The 12,759-nt window shown below is 49.6% G+C and overlaps 1 protein-coding gene across 2 annotated transcripts in view; it reads left to right on the forward strand.

Moving 5' to 3' along the window:
* Positions 1 to 9,655: 9,655 nt before the first annotated feature.
* The window catches only part of MYH7 (myosin heavy chain 7), a 38,113-nt gene continuing 35,009 nt past the window's right edge, over positions 9,656 to 12,759 (forward strand). Inside the window, exons 1-2 of one of the 2 annotated variants that reach the window (XM_083706498.1) lie at positions 9,656 to 9,756; positions 12,637 to 12,689. The gene's annotated coding sequence lies outside the window, so the exon portion shown is untranslated. The remainder of the gene's footprint in view (positions 9,757 to 12,636; positions 12,690 to 12,759) is intronic. The other variant, XM_083706499.1, reaches the window with a different exon arrangement.

Raw genomic sequence — 12,759 nt, forward strand, 5'->3', positions numbered from 1 at the left:
TCAATGTTCCTACAAACCCTGCTGGCCACAAGGGGTTCCTTGGTTTACTAAGAATCTCCAGGAGCAAGCTGGCTGATGTGGTCCAAAGAAATCAGAACAATACGTTTGGCACCAGCTTGGCTGCAGGAGTTCCTGGAACGAGGTATACCAGGGACTCCACTCCGGATTTGTGTAGGGTTTACTCCTGAGCCTTTTCTTGAAGTAAATCAAAGAAGGCAGCAGAGGTTTAGCACTGGAGCTTTCCTTCTCCTAGATGGGCTGCCTTCCCAGGCCGACGAGCCCCATCTGCCCCTCTCTGTTGATACAGAACCGTGACCAGTACAGTCACACAGTTTGTTGCATATGTCAGGTGAAGACGTGGCTGGTCATTCGTCGACAGCAAAGGTCATAGATATGACTTTTTAAGGAGTGACACTGATTGCGGCACAAGCTTTTGTGGATCAGAGCTCATTTCACCCAACTGCAACCTTACAGCAAAGAACGCCATGCAGGGGTCAGCAAACTTTTTCAGCTGTGGGCCGGTCCACTGTCCCTCAGACCTTGTGGGCGGCCAGACTATATATTTTTTTTTTTTGGGGGGGGGGGGGGAATGAACGAATTCCTATGCCCCACAAATAACCCAGAGATGCATTTTAAATAAAAGCACACATTCTACTCATGTAAAAACATGCTGATTCCCGGACCATCCGTGGGCCAGATTGAGAAGGCCCCCGGGCCTTAGGTTGCCTACCCCTGGTTTAATCCATTGCCAACTACTGTTCTGTTTCATTAGCACAGGCAATTGAGCTCTATACTGAGTTCCTTCAACCCACAAATTTTATATATTTGCAAGTCTTCACTCACCATTTATTACTGGTGAGACATTTTTATTCTGCCCTTCAAACGAGGTGGCACCTGTGATGCGTGCCTTCTGCACCCCATTTGTCTTCACAACCACCCTGTGCAGTAGGCCTGACAAGAACAAACACAACTATTCTGTTCTTTGTTTTATCTCAGTCTGGAAAAACGTACCATCCACTCTTGACACTTCTACAGCCGCCATTAAGAAAGCCTTGAGTGGAGCAAGCGAACAACCATTTTTTGCGCTTAGAAAGTCTGGGATAATTACAGCATAGCGGGACCCTGGTCTATTGTATGTTTAGCACAATGTTTAAATCTAGGGCCAAGCTGGCAGCGCAACTGGTCCTCGGTGCCAGGCCTGCAGCCGCAAGGACAATGGGCAGGTACCACCCGAAGGCCCAGCTGAGAATGTGCCTGGCAAGGGCTGGCGGTGTGGAGACCCCCATCTCTGGCAGAGTCTCCTCTGAAGCAACTAGCGAGTGATGTCATGGCAGCTAGTAAAAAGTCAGAGAGAGAGAGAGACAATGGGATGCCAGGCATTCCTTCCACTCACCTCCTGCTTCCAGGAATCTGCATTGCTATTGTTCGAATGCTAAATTTGCTGCCAAGAACCCCAGTCCCCTCTCTCTCTTCTTGGTTGTTCATAATGTCCCCCTCTTGTGCCTTTCCAGAGGCTGCTTGCGCACTCTACATTTAAACCCCCCCCCCAAAATACAATAACGGGAACTGTAGTTTCCCCCTCGCAGAACTACAACTCCCAAAATGCACTCCCCATGATTTAAAGCTACGTATGTCCTTAAAAGAAGGCTGATCTCCGAAGAATGGATGCTTTTGAATTCTGGTACTGGAGGAGACTCTTGAGAGTCCCATGGACTGCAAGAAGATCAAACCTCTCCATTCGGAAGGAAATCAGCCCTGAGTGCTCACTGGAAGGACAGATCCTGAAGCTGAGGCTCCAATGCCACCTCATGAGAAGAGAAGACTCCCTAGAAAAGACCCTGATGTTGGGAAAGATGGAGGGCACAAGGAGAAGGGGACGACAGAGGACGAGATGGCTGGACAGTGTTCTCGAAGCTACCAGCATGAGTTTGACCAAACTGCAGGAGGCAGTGGAAGACAGGAGTGCCTGATGTGCTCTGGTCCAGGGGGTCACGAAGAGTCGGACATGACTAAACGATTAAACAACAACAACAACATGTCCTTTAAATGTACGGTGTGTTTGCAGAGTCCAGTCCTCGCCCTAGAACCCCCCCCCCAAGTTTTGGCTCATTCTTCGGTGGATTTATCATTATCAATAATAAGTCAGTTGTTTAGTTGCTCGCTGCAAATGACGTCTCCAAGCGCCTTGCAAAATGTTAAGAGCATTACGCATAACCTAAAATCGGGGGTGGGGGGAAGTAACCTTAGAGGCCAAATCCAATAAAACAGCAGCAGGCTTGATTTAAAAATAAATAAATGTCCCCACCTTCCGTTTGGCTGTTTCCCGCTTTTATGGGTTTAGCCTCCTACATGAAAAACAATAATTGTGACCGTGCATTAAAAGAGGGAGAGGGGTTTCCAAAGTGGAAGGAAAGTTTGAGAGAGGGGGACCCAGAGCATTCACAGAGCGTTAGCCTTGTCGCTGTTTCAGCTCCCTGCTCCTATAATATGCAACGACGACGCAACGTCAATGATTGAGAACCTTAATAAACCGCTGATAGCTGGGTGGAAGCTGCAAGTATTTAAGTATTTCTCAGCAAGGGCAAAAATGCAGAGGGTATCACAGCCATTCCCATTTAGGGTCCTCACAATATTTCATTATCTCTCGTCCGCCACCCCCAATATTCCTCCTTCCCTCTGGCCGTTTTATTTCCCCCCATTCTTTCCTCCCCCCTGAGCTCCCCCATAACTTGGCCCCCTCCCAGCAAATAACATCCCTTTGGCCAACCAGAAGATGACATTACTGCTGTTCACAACCCCAGCGTGCTTTATCTGCCTGATATTTTTGAAACAAGCACGCGGGGGCTAAAAGAGGCGAATGACGGTCGCCTACACCTTATACCAGTTTAGACAGTCATCTGGCTTCTCCCCCAAAGAACCCTGGTCCTTTCTGCTGGTCCCTTCTGCAGGCAAAGAAGCTGTGCTCCCCCAGAGCCATTACCCATCTCAGGAGGTACTGCTGGGTAGATCTTTCAGCTGGTGCCAACTGGATTTCATGGGTATAAGCTTTCATGCGCATGCACACCTCTTCAGGTATCTGAAGAAGTGTGCATGCACACAAAAGCTTATATCCAGAACAAACTTAGTTGGTCTCTAAGGTGCTACTGGACAATTTTTTAATTTTTTTATTTATTTTGACTGCATCAGACCTGCACAGCTACCTACCTGAATCTGGATTTCATGGGTTGATCTGTAGTCTGGGTGGTAGGGAGATGGTGCTGCTGCATGTCGGGGAGATGGGCCGAGGTGGCTCACAAACCTGTCCGGACCCTGAGATTGCCGCGTGAGGCCCTCCGCTCCATGCCCCTATGGGAGAGGTCTGGAGGGTGGCAACCAGAGCCTGTTCCCCACTGAGCTGCCAGTCTTCAAACTCTCCACCAAACTAGCTTTCTCCCTAGTGGCAGCTTTCTTAAGGGATTTTCTCCCCGAGGAGACCCGCCTGGTGCCAACCTTGCCATCGTTTTGCCACCAGGCAAAGACTTTTTTTAAAAAAAGTTGGGCAGCTCCAGGGATAAGCTCTACTAAATCTGCATGCAATAACTTTTACATGATTTTTATTTCACGGTTAAAAAAACCACTTTGGTTGCAAATCGCTTGGGGACTTTTTTGAGCAGAAAGCGACACCAGTTGCCGCTCTTGCGTTCGAATCCTGCTTGCAGGTTTTCCACTAAAGCAACTGCCTGGCCACTGTGAAAACAGGAAGCTGTACTAGAGGGGACATTAGCACGATCCAGCCAGCGCCTCCTATGTTCCTACGATGTGCATAAACCTTACAAGCCCCTTCCTGTTTCGCTTTGCGGACGGATTCATTGGCGGGTACCTAAGTTGCTTCTTGCCCGCAAATGTAACCCAGGTGCATTTTAGCAGTGGTCTGTGCTGGCTTTGTTGACATCCACACATGCCCCGAGTGCTAGCTTTGTCTTGGCCGCCATGCCACGCGGGTGGCACAGTTGTGCGGTGGTACAACGCTCCCTCCCACTGACCTCTCAATCTTTTCTTGTCCTGTCGAGGCCTCTGCTCTATCCTGGCTCGGGAACAATAGCCAGACGCATAGTGCCAGGGCGCGCCAGGAATCCCATTGTCGTCTCTCCAGCCCACGTTTGGCCTTTGTTTCACCTGCCTATTGTTTTCGAAGGCGGAGGGGGGCATCTTGCCAGGACTGCAGGAACAATAGCCAGGCGCATAGTGCCAGGGTGCGCCAGGAATCCCATTGTCGTCTCTCCAGCCCACGTTTGGCCTTTGTTTCACCTGCCTATTGTTTTCGAAGGCGGAGGGGGACATCTTGCCAGGGCTGCCCCCCTCTTCCCCATCCCTCCCGTTAGCTGGGGACTCCCTTAAGCTGCTTCTGTTTGGTGTGGGGGGTTTTTTGCATGGCTTTCGTGCCAATTACATTCCCAGCTGGGCTCCTGGAACAACCTTTCCTATTATCCTCGCAGCTGGAATTCTGGCTCCAAAAAGTCATCAGTGCCCATCAGGCAGGGGAGAGAAATGGCTCATTTGAGGGGAAGCTGGGAAAATTGGCTTGTCGGAAGTGTGAGCGTGCGTTACAGACCGCCGAGTCCTGCGCTCAGATTTCAAAATGAGGACCGCGTGAGGCCTAGTGGTCTGAGCAGGGTGTGCGAGGAGCACTGTAGGCTAGGACTTCAGGGGTCTGTCAGAAGAAAATTGGGGTGCCTCAGGGTAAAGGATGGGGGTCAGGAGCCAGGACTCCTGGGTCCTTTCCTCTCTCCTTTCTGATGGAAACAGCAAAGCCCAAAGAGCAGGTTCAGGAGGCGAGGCATTGGGCAGCAGGCCTTGTGGTTAGAGCAAGCTTGTGGAGATTCCTGCTTTTTTAGCTCAGCTTGGGATGGCGATGTGAATTCCTGAGATAAATTTTGCGGTTCGGGGCTGTGCTTCTCAAGCTGTCCTGCCCTCCGTGGGTCACTTGACAATGACATACAGTGGTAACTCAGGTTACATATGCTTCAGGTTACATACGCTTCAGGTTACAGACTCTGCTAACCCAGAAATAGTGCTTCAGGTTAAGAACTTTGCTTCAGGATGAGAACAGAAATCGTGCTCCGGCGGCGCAGCAGCAGCAGCAGGAGGCCCCATTAGCTAAAGTGGTGCTTCAGGTTAAGAACAGTTCCAGGTTAAGAACGGATCTCTGGAGCGAATTAAGTACTTAACCCGAGGTACCACTGTATTCCTGCCTGTTGTGGCAACTGAATTGCTAGGCCCCGAACGGCTCCTAATTGCGTCTTCACGGTCAGCTGAGCGATGCCCATGTGTCGCTGGTGTTCAGGGTGCAAGGAGATGGAGCCCTCTTCCCGGTTAGGAGCCAGAGCGAGAGGGTAGCCATGTGTAGTGGTTAGAGGAGGAAAGGCACACCCTGACCCAAAAACACAATTTCCAGAAACGGAAGAAGCAGGGCCAGTTCTTCAGAGGCTCTCCAGCGTTTATCCCTCCTGCTTCTCTGCGAGGGAAGCTGAGGTGGCCGGGGCTGTGTGGAAAAAGAGAGCACGTTGGAAAGGCTATATTTGTGCCGCGCATTTGGACAGACAATGGACACATGGGAGCAGAGGGTGTGGGGGGGTCCCGGGCGAGAGACAAAGAAGGGAGCAGGTGCGAGGGGGAGGCCGGAGCCAATTCATAATCCGGGGCAGGGCACAACGCCAGCAAACAGGGCGGCACCGTGCCAGGAGCTGCCACTTTCCGGCCATTAACTCCATGCAGGCCACCCTTCGGCGTTGTCTGTGGGCATTTTCCGCCCTCCTGGCTTTTGGCCACCTTTCTGCCTTCCAGGACACGGCCTGCCCCCCCCCCCACCTCACGGCATTCCCTCCCCAAATGTCAGGCCCTCCCCTCCCCTCTCGGCTTGCCGGCGGCCCCGCCAGGCCGTCACTCGATCCGGCGGGTGACGTCCGCCGATGGCCCCCCTTGGCCCAGAACAAAAGGCAGGAATGGCATTGAGGCAGCATGACCTTCGCGGCCGGCTCCTCTGGCGGCCCTTATATAGCAACCTCGCCACAAAGGCTCCTTATTATAGCCTCTCATCGGGGAGACGGGAATAGAACCCAAGAGTCCTGCCTCCAGGCCTGGGGACAAAGGAGTCCAGGGTCCCAGCCGTCCCCTCGGCTAGGCTATGGAAAAAGCCAGATTCGGGCTCAGAGATGGGCTAAAAGGCCTAGGCCTTTTGGGGGGGGGGGAGGTTGCAATGAAAAGCTTTTTTTTTTTCCTTTTCAAACTTCTCACGTTTAAAAACCAAGAAAGGGGGGACAGAAAACCCAGGCTCGGAAGCTCTTATCATAGATGTCAACGTTTTTTCCCTTTTTTAAAAGGGAAATTCCCTTATTCCGAATAGGATTCCTCGCAAGAAAAGGCGACAAGTTGACAGCTATGGCTCTTATGCGTGCGGCCTCATGTGGTTGCAAAATGGCAAAGGAAAGCCACTCTGTGCGTGCTCAGAGGTACACTCGCTTTGCCTTTCCAGAACGGAGCCCCGGTGGTTTGAAACTGGCTCTGCAGCTAAGCCCAGCTCCCTGGGCTTAGCGTAGATCTCATGCTTTCCTCGCAACCCTGCAAATTCTGGATCCAAATTTTGAAATCGAAATCTTGTTGCATTTTGCAAAAAAACGGGTTGAGTGGGAGGATGGAGAAGAATGCCAGTTCTGTTATTACTGTTTTTATGTCATTACATTGCAGCTCTAGATAGTTTTTTGCAAGGATTTTTAAGCCCTTCCAGAGAGACAGAGGATTTCTCTAAAAAGAGAAAAAGAAAAGACTTGGTTAAAACTTACTTGCTGGGGGGAAAGACATCTGGATTTTGGTGCCCATTAGCTCTCTCCCCTCAAATGAAAAGCCTCCTTTTTAGTATTAAAAAATGGCTGCTAAGTGCAGCTCTCCACATATTACTTAGCTGGGGTTTTGCCTATGTCCTTCTCTGAGGGATTTTGTACCGTTTGAGAGATCACTCTCTTAACTTACATAAGTTTAAACAGGTTCATGTTTTTGCCTCGGGGCAATCGAACTATGAATCGAAAGACAACCAGAACGTGGTTTGGCTGTCAGCTGGACTTTTTGAGTCTCGTATACATAAACTTTCTCCACCTGAGTGAAAGAAGAGGAAAAGGCAAGTTTGTCCATTCAGGTAAACAACCCTCTGCTGCAGACCAAATGTGCGGCATTGCACAAGTTGTTTCTTCCGGCCTCAGTTCTCCAGCTGTAAAATGGGACTAGCGGTGCCATTCCCCGTGAAAGTGAGAGCAAGACAGCTGCTACATGTGAGATGGGCTGTCAGATCTGCTGCTGCCTTCACAGTTGGAGGAAATAATGCTTTTCCTGTTGGAAACTACAGGAAGGAAGAGGGCTCTTATGCCTGAATCCTGCTTGTGAGTTTTCCACAGGCATCTGGGTGGTATAGTTCAATTTTGTGGCTAGCTCAGCATTGCTTACACTGGCTGGCAGCAGCTGTCCAGGGTTCCAAGCAGGGATCTCTGCCATTCTTACCTGGAGATGTCAGGATTTGAATTCGGGACTTTCTGCATGCAGAGTGAATGCTCTTATCACTGAGCTAGGGCAGCGTTCAACCTTCTCTGCCTCTTTCCGCCACCCCAAATCCCACTACCTGGAAGCTGCTTTTAGCCCCTCTGGGGGAGAAATGAAGTACCTCTATCACACCTGTGTTTCTCCCACTCCTCAGTGGGTGGACGTTTCAAGCACTGCTTAATCTTTCAGGAGCGGCCCTTCTTTCAACCAAATCATGTCCCTCTGCAAGAGTTTTCAAATAATAATTTTTAAAATGGGAAAATATATATCCCTCTCTCAATAGAAACCCTCTTACGATATTTTCCAGGGAACGAGTCTGCACAGGGAAAGTGGCCAGGGGAGAAATGGGCAAACTTCGGTCTATATGGAACTGGTGGAAATGACCGGCAGAATCCGAGACCAGGGAGAAGAGTCGGTAGAAGAAGACTGGAAGAAATTTAAAGACTATTTACAGAAACACTGTAAAATTAAGGAATGCTAAAAGGATGTTGGAATGACGTAATGTGGTTTTTGCAGTAATGCTATATAGGGTTAAGGAAGAATGGATTGTTAACAGGTCAGAATGTAAAGTTACAATATATTAAGATATATTAGTAAGATAAAAAACAAGAATGGAAAGGATTTGCTGAAATAATTAATTGAACTAGAATACAAAAAAGGGAGGTGTGAGGAGGTCAAGGAAACAAGTAAATGAAAGACAAGACATGGAAAGATGGATTTATTTTTAATTGTTTTTACTTTTTCTGTATTTTGTATTTTCTGTTTTTCTTTATTTCTGTAATTTTTTGAAACTTTAATAAATATTATTTTAAAAAAAGAAAGAAATGGGCAAACTTCGTATCGAAATGGATGCCTCCTCCTGTGATAATTCAGGCGGTGAAAGCACAATGTGGGAATATCTAAAGTTGTTTCCCGAGGCCCTCGGTCTGAAAATGGTTTGTGCTTACGAAAGGCGTGTCTTGGTTGCCTGGGGGGAAGCAAAAGACCTTAGGAGAAGGCAAAGGAAAGCTTCACCTGAGGTGAGGCTCCTGTAATCGGCTTCATGTTGCCTGATTCTGTTTACCAGATTAAGGGAAGAATGGAGGATGGTGACAACTTCCAAGTGGGGTTGCTGAGCCACCCTAAGCAACTCAGGGCTCTGGACATAAATCAGTTACACCTTCAAAACCAGGGGTCAGCAAACTTCTTCAGCAGGGGGCCGGTCCACTGTCCCTCAGACCAGTGGCGTAGCGTGGGTTGTCAGCACCCGGGGCAAGGCAAGTAATTTGCGCCCCCTAACCCGTGGATTTGCGCCCCCTAACCCTAACCCCCAGATGTTGTGCCCGGTGCAGCCGGCCCCCCCTGCACCCCCCACGCTACGCCACAGCCTCAGACCTAGTGGGGGGCCAGAATATATTTTGGGGGGGGGGGAGTGAACGAATTTCTATGCCCCACAAATAACCCAGAGATGCACTTTAAATAAAAACACACATTCTCTACTCATGTAAAAACACGTCTGCGGGCCGGATTTAAAACGTGATTGGGCCAGATCCGGCCCCCGGGCCTTAGTTTGCCTACCCATGTTCAAAACCATCCCCAAACCCTCTGAGTTGCATCTCGGAGCTTGGGCTGCAGCGAAATCAACGGCACTTAATAACGCGATGCCTCGACGCAACATTTTCCTTTCTCTGGATTCTTCCTGTTACATTTCTTCCAGGTGGGGGAACAGTAAACTATGGCTAAGGGTTGGGGTTTTTTTTGGGGGGGGGTTTCAATAAACTATGGGTGAGGGTGTGCAAGAGATTACATGTGGAAACAGAGCGTTGGGGAGGGCAGTGGAATATTCCTAGGTTGCCAAAAGTATGTGCAGCTTCTTTCTCTCATCTCCCCTGAGACCCCCTCCTCTCCCCCCACTGGAATCTCAACCCTGTTGTTCCAAGATATTTCGATGTCCACACCCCCCCCTCCCTGAACCTGTTCTTATTCTTCATACCACAACAATGACGACTTGTTCCAATTGTTCCAGGGGAAGCACGATAGGATTGGGGTGGTGGGGAGGGAAGTGGTTGGGGGGGTGGGGAGAGAGAGGAATGGGTCCGTGTGCCCATATGAGGCTGGCCGGTGGGAGGGAGTGGGGGGAGCATGGGTTTATAACCAGGGTGCTGGCCAACCACCCAGCTTACAACCCCACCCATCCTGCACTGGTCTCAGGTAAGGCCCAACGCCAGCTGTTCCACATTGGAGGGTTTGGGGGCGGCTAAGAAGGTATTGTGTTTGCCGGTGATTGGGCTCTGGCCATTTGGGCATGGGAAAATCTAGACAGGGAGTTTGCACCCATGGAAGGAACTCTAGTCCAACCCCCTGCTTGAACCCACAAACCTGAGATTAAAAGTCTTATGATCTACCACCTAATCTATCCTGGGGGCAGGGAATGAAATCCAAGCTGCCAGGTGCGCTTTCAATGTACCTGGTGGTTTGTGATTTTTTTAATTTTTTGCACATTTGCAATGCAGGCAGATGGTAGAATGCTGCCTTTATCACCCACCTTTTTCTCCCAAGGGGCTCAAGCTGGAATACCTAGTTCTTCTCCCCCTCCCTCCTCATTTTAATTTCCACAACAACCCGGTGAGGTAGGCTAGGCTGACCGGCCCAGGGTCACCCAGTCGTGAGCTTTGTGGATTTGAACCCTGGTCTCTCCCAGCTCTTAATCCTGACACTAGCAGCTCGCAAGACAGTGGCTGGGATTGGGAATCGGCTGTGGTGTTTGCAAATATTTGCGGGCAGGTGTGTTTGAGCTGGGGTCTCTGTGCAAAATTGGGGCTTTCTTCACGCCTGTTGGTGGGTCGTGTGTTCAGAGAGAGATTTGCACGCACGTAACAAACAGTATATGCAAATAAGCACACGTCCTAAGTGGGGCTTGTGAGGATTGGACGCGGCTCTCCAAAATGTGTTGCACGAAGGGGCTAGGATTGTGTCCCATCTGCACAGAGCCCAGCCTGTGTTTTTGTGAGTGTGTAAGAAGGCGAGTTTGTAGTGGTGAGTGTGCCTGGCTGTGCATTTCCAGTAAATTCAAGAAGTGTGTGTTAATTCTGCAAATCCTGAGATCTGAGAATTTCATCTGAGATCTGAGAATAGGTGGTGTAAAGGCATTTCTTGTTTGAATTTTGAAGAAAACACTCCACTCTTTCCTCTCCCCCCCCTCAAGTATTTCCATTAGATTTCCCCTACCAGCTGAATATTAAAACTTAAGTTCGAAATTTAGGCGTTGAAATCTTTCGGGATTTCTCTTGCCTACGTGCGGCTTTGAGAATCAGGTGAGAATTTCCATGGGCCGTATGTTGAGAAACGAAGGACTTTCCTCACGGGTTTGCTTCTGATAAACAGTGTGGCCCAAGGAGAGAATTCTGGGAAAATTTTATAATAACGAGTCATTGTTCCGTTTTTGTAGTAGCCATAAGTCTAGCTTGTTTTCCCTCTGGAAGGAAAACTGGTGAGCTGATTGTACGGGTGCTTCTGCCTCAAGAACCCATAGCTGTTCAGCCCCCCCCCCCCCTTTAGAAGTGGTTGTGCAAAATCACAACCATGGCGCGAGACAAATCGCACAGGGAGCTTAGCAGTTTTCAGATTGCACGTAGTTGAGCTGTGGAACTCACTGCCACAAGGCATAGTGATGGCCGCAGCCTTGAATGGCTTTAAGGGGTTTAGACAAATTCACGGACGGTAAATCTGCCTGCCATAATGGTTATGTGCTACTGGTTGCTTGGAATCGCAGGTGAGGAGCGAGCGCTGTTGAGCTTAAGCCCTGCTTACAGGCTTCTGATATGCATCTGGTTGGCTCTTATGAAAACAGGATGCTCGAACAGATGGACCTGTGTTCGAATCCAGCTGGGCTCATCTTATGCTCTTATCTAGGCAGCCCCACAGCACAGTGATGGTTAGAGCATCACAGCTCAATAACCGAGCACATGAATCGCTGGCGGAAGATTCAGCGTTCCCTGGCATCTCCCATCAAAACAATATTTTAACTCGGATGACGGCTGGGAAAGCCTCTACTTGAGGTTCCTTGACTCTTTTCAGACCAGGGATCTATCTAACTTTAGCCCCAAATTGCATGTGGGGACTGACACTTGCAAGGCGGTACTGGTTCTGCTGTGACTCATTACGGCGCAGGCTGTAACCCAGGAGTGTAGCCTTTTGTCGGTAGTTTGTTGAACTACAAAGCCCAGCATCTCCGGTGACCAGGGATGATGGGAGTTGTAGTCCAACAACAAGTTTCTTATGTCCGTATGCAGGCATGGGGCTAATTAGATGTATTATTGCAGAACTGGGCGTGAGATTGCTCAGCTTGGTTTAAGTTTTCTCTCAGCCGCAAACCCCGCAGGGTGACCTTGGGCCAGTCTCCCTCCCCTGCCTCAACTTCCTAGGTTGACACACCTCGCGGGGATGTTGTGCGATGATAAAATGTGCATGGAGAACTGTGTATGCTGCCCCGAGCTCCTCGGACGAAGGCAAACCTTTCACAAAGATTTATTTGCAAGGGCAACATGTAAATGTTTGCCTGGGGCTTTTGCTCCTCCAGGCCCACCATTCACAATCACAGGAAGTTCTATCCCTGGATAGAACTGCTGCTGGGGCCCACTGGGAATGGTGGGAGGCAGGGACGCAAGGCAGGAGGCCAGAAGTAGGTGGCGCCACAGCCAATGACCGCCGCAACTGCAGCCAATGCTAGGTAGAGACGCTGAGTTTTAGTTCTGCTCTTGCCTTCCTCCCTGCTGATTTCTACAAGGGGCAATGCCAAGCTGAAGGAGAAGGAAGCTGAAAGGCAGGGTCACTCGCTCGACAGGGTATAAGCAAGAAGGCCGTCAGATGGGCTGGCTGATGGCAGACCGAGGTCAGTCACAAAATCTGAGGTCACAAGATTTGGCAAGGTGCGAATTTAAAGGATTTTGTTCACATATTGGCTCAAGAACTGCAAATCAGGGAAATTCTCAGGAAACTGCAAGCAGAAGAGAATTATAGATATTGTATATGTTTGTGGTGGGTAGGCCAGGGAGGATAAACATGCCTATATTTTGTGTTTTTCACCTACAGTCATCCGGCCCCAGGTAGCCGATCTCCTGTGGAACCCTAGGAAAATAAAAAAGGTAAAAATGGGGCGCTTCTGTCCAGGAGCAGTTGCTTTTGTGGGCAGGTGTTTTATTCACAGCTTGCTTT

This window comes from Podarcis gaigeae (assembly GCF_964106915.1).
Source record: "Podarcis gaigeae genome assembly, chromosome: 13".
In the NCBI taxonomy this organism is placed as follows: Eukaryota; Metazoa; Chordata; class Lepidosauria; order Squamata; family Lacertidae; genus Podarcis; species Podarcis gaigeae.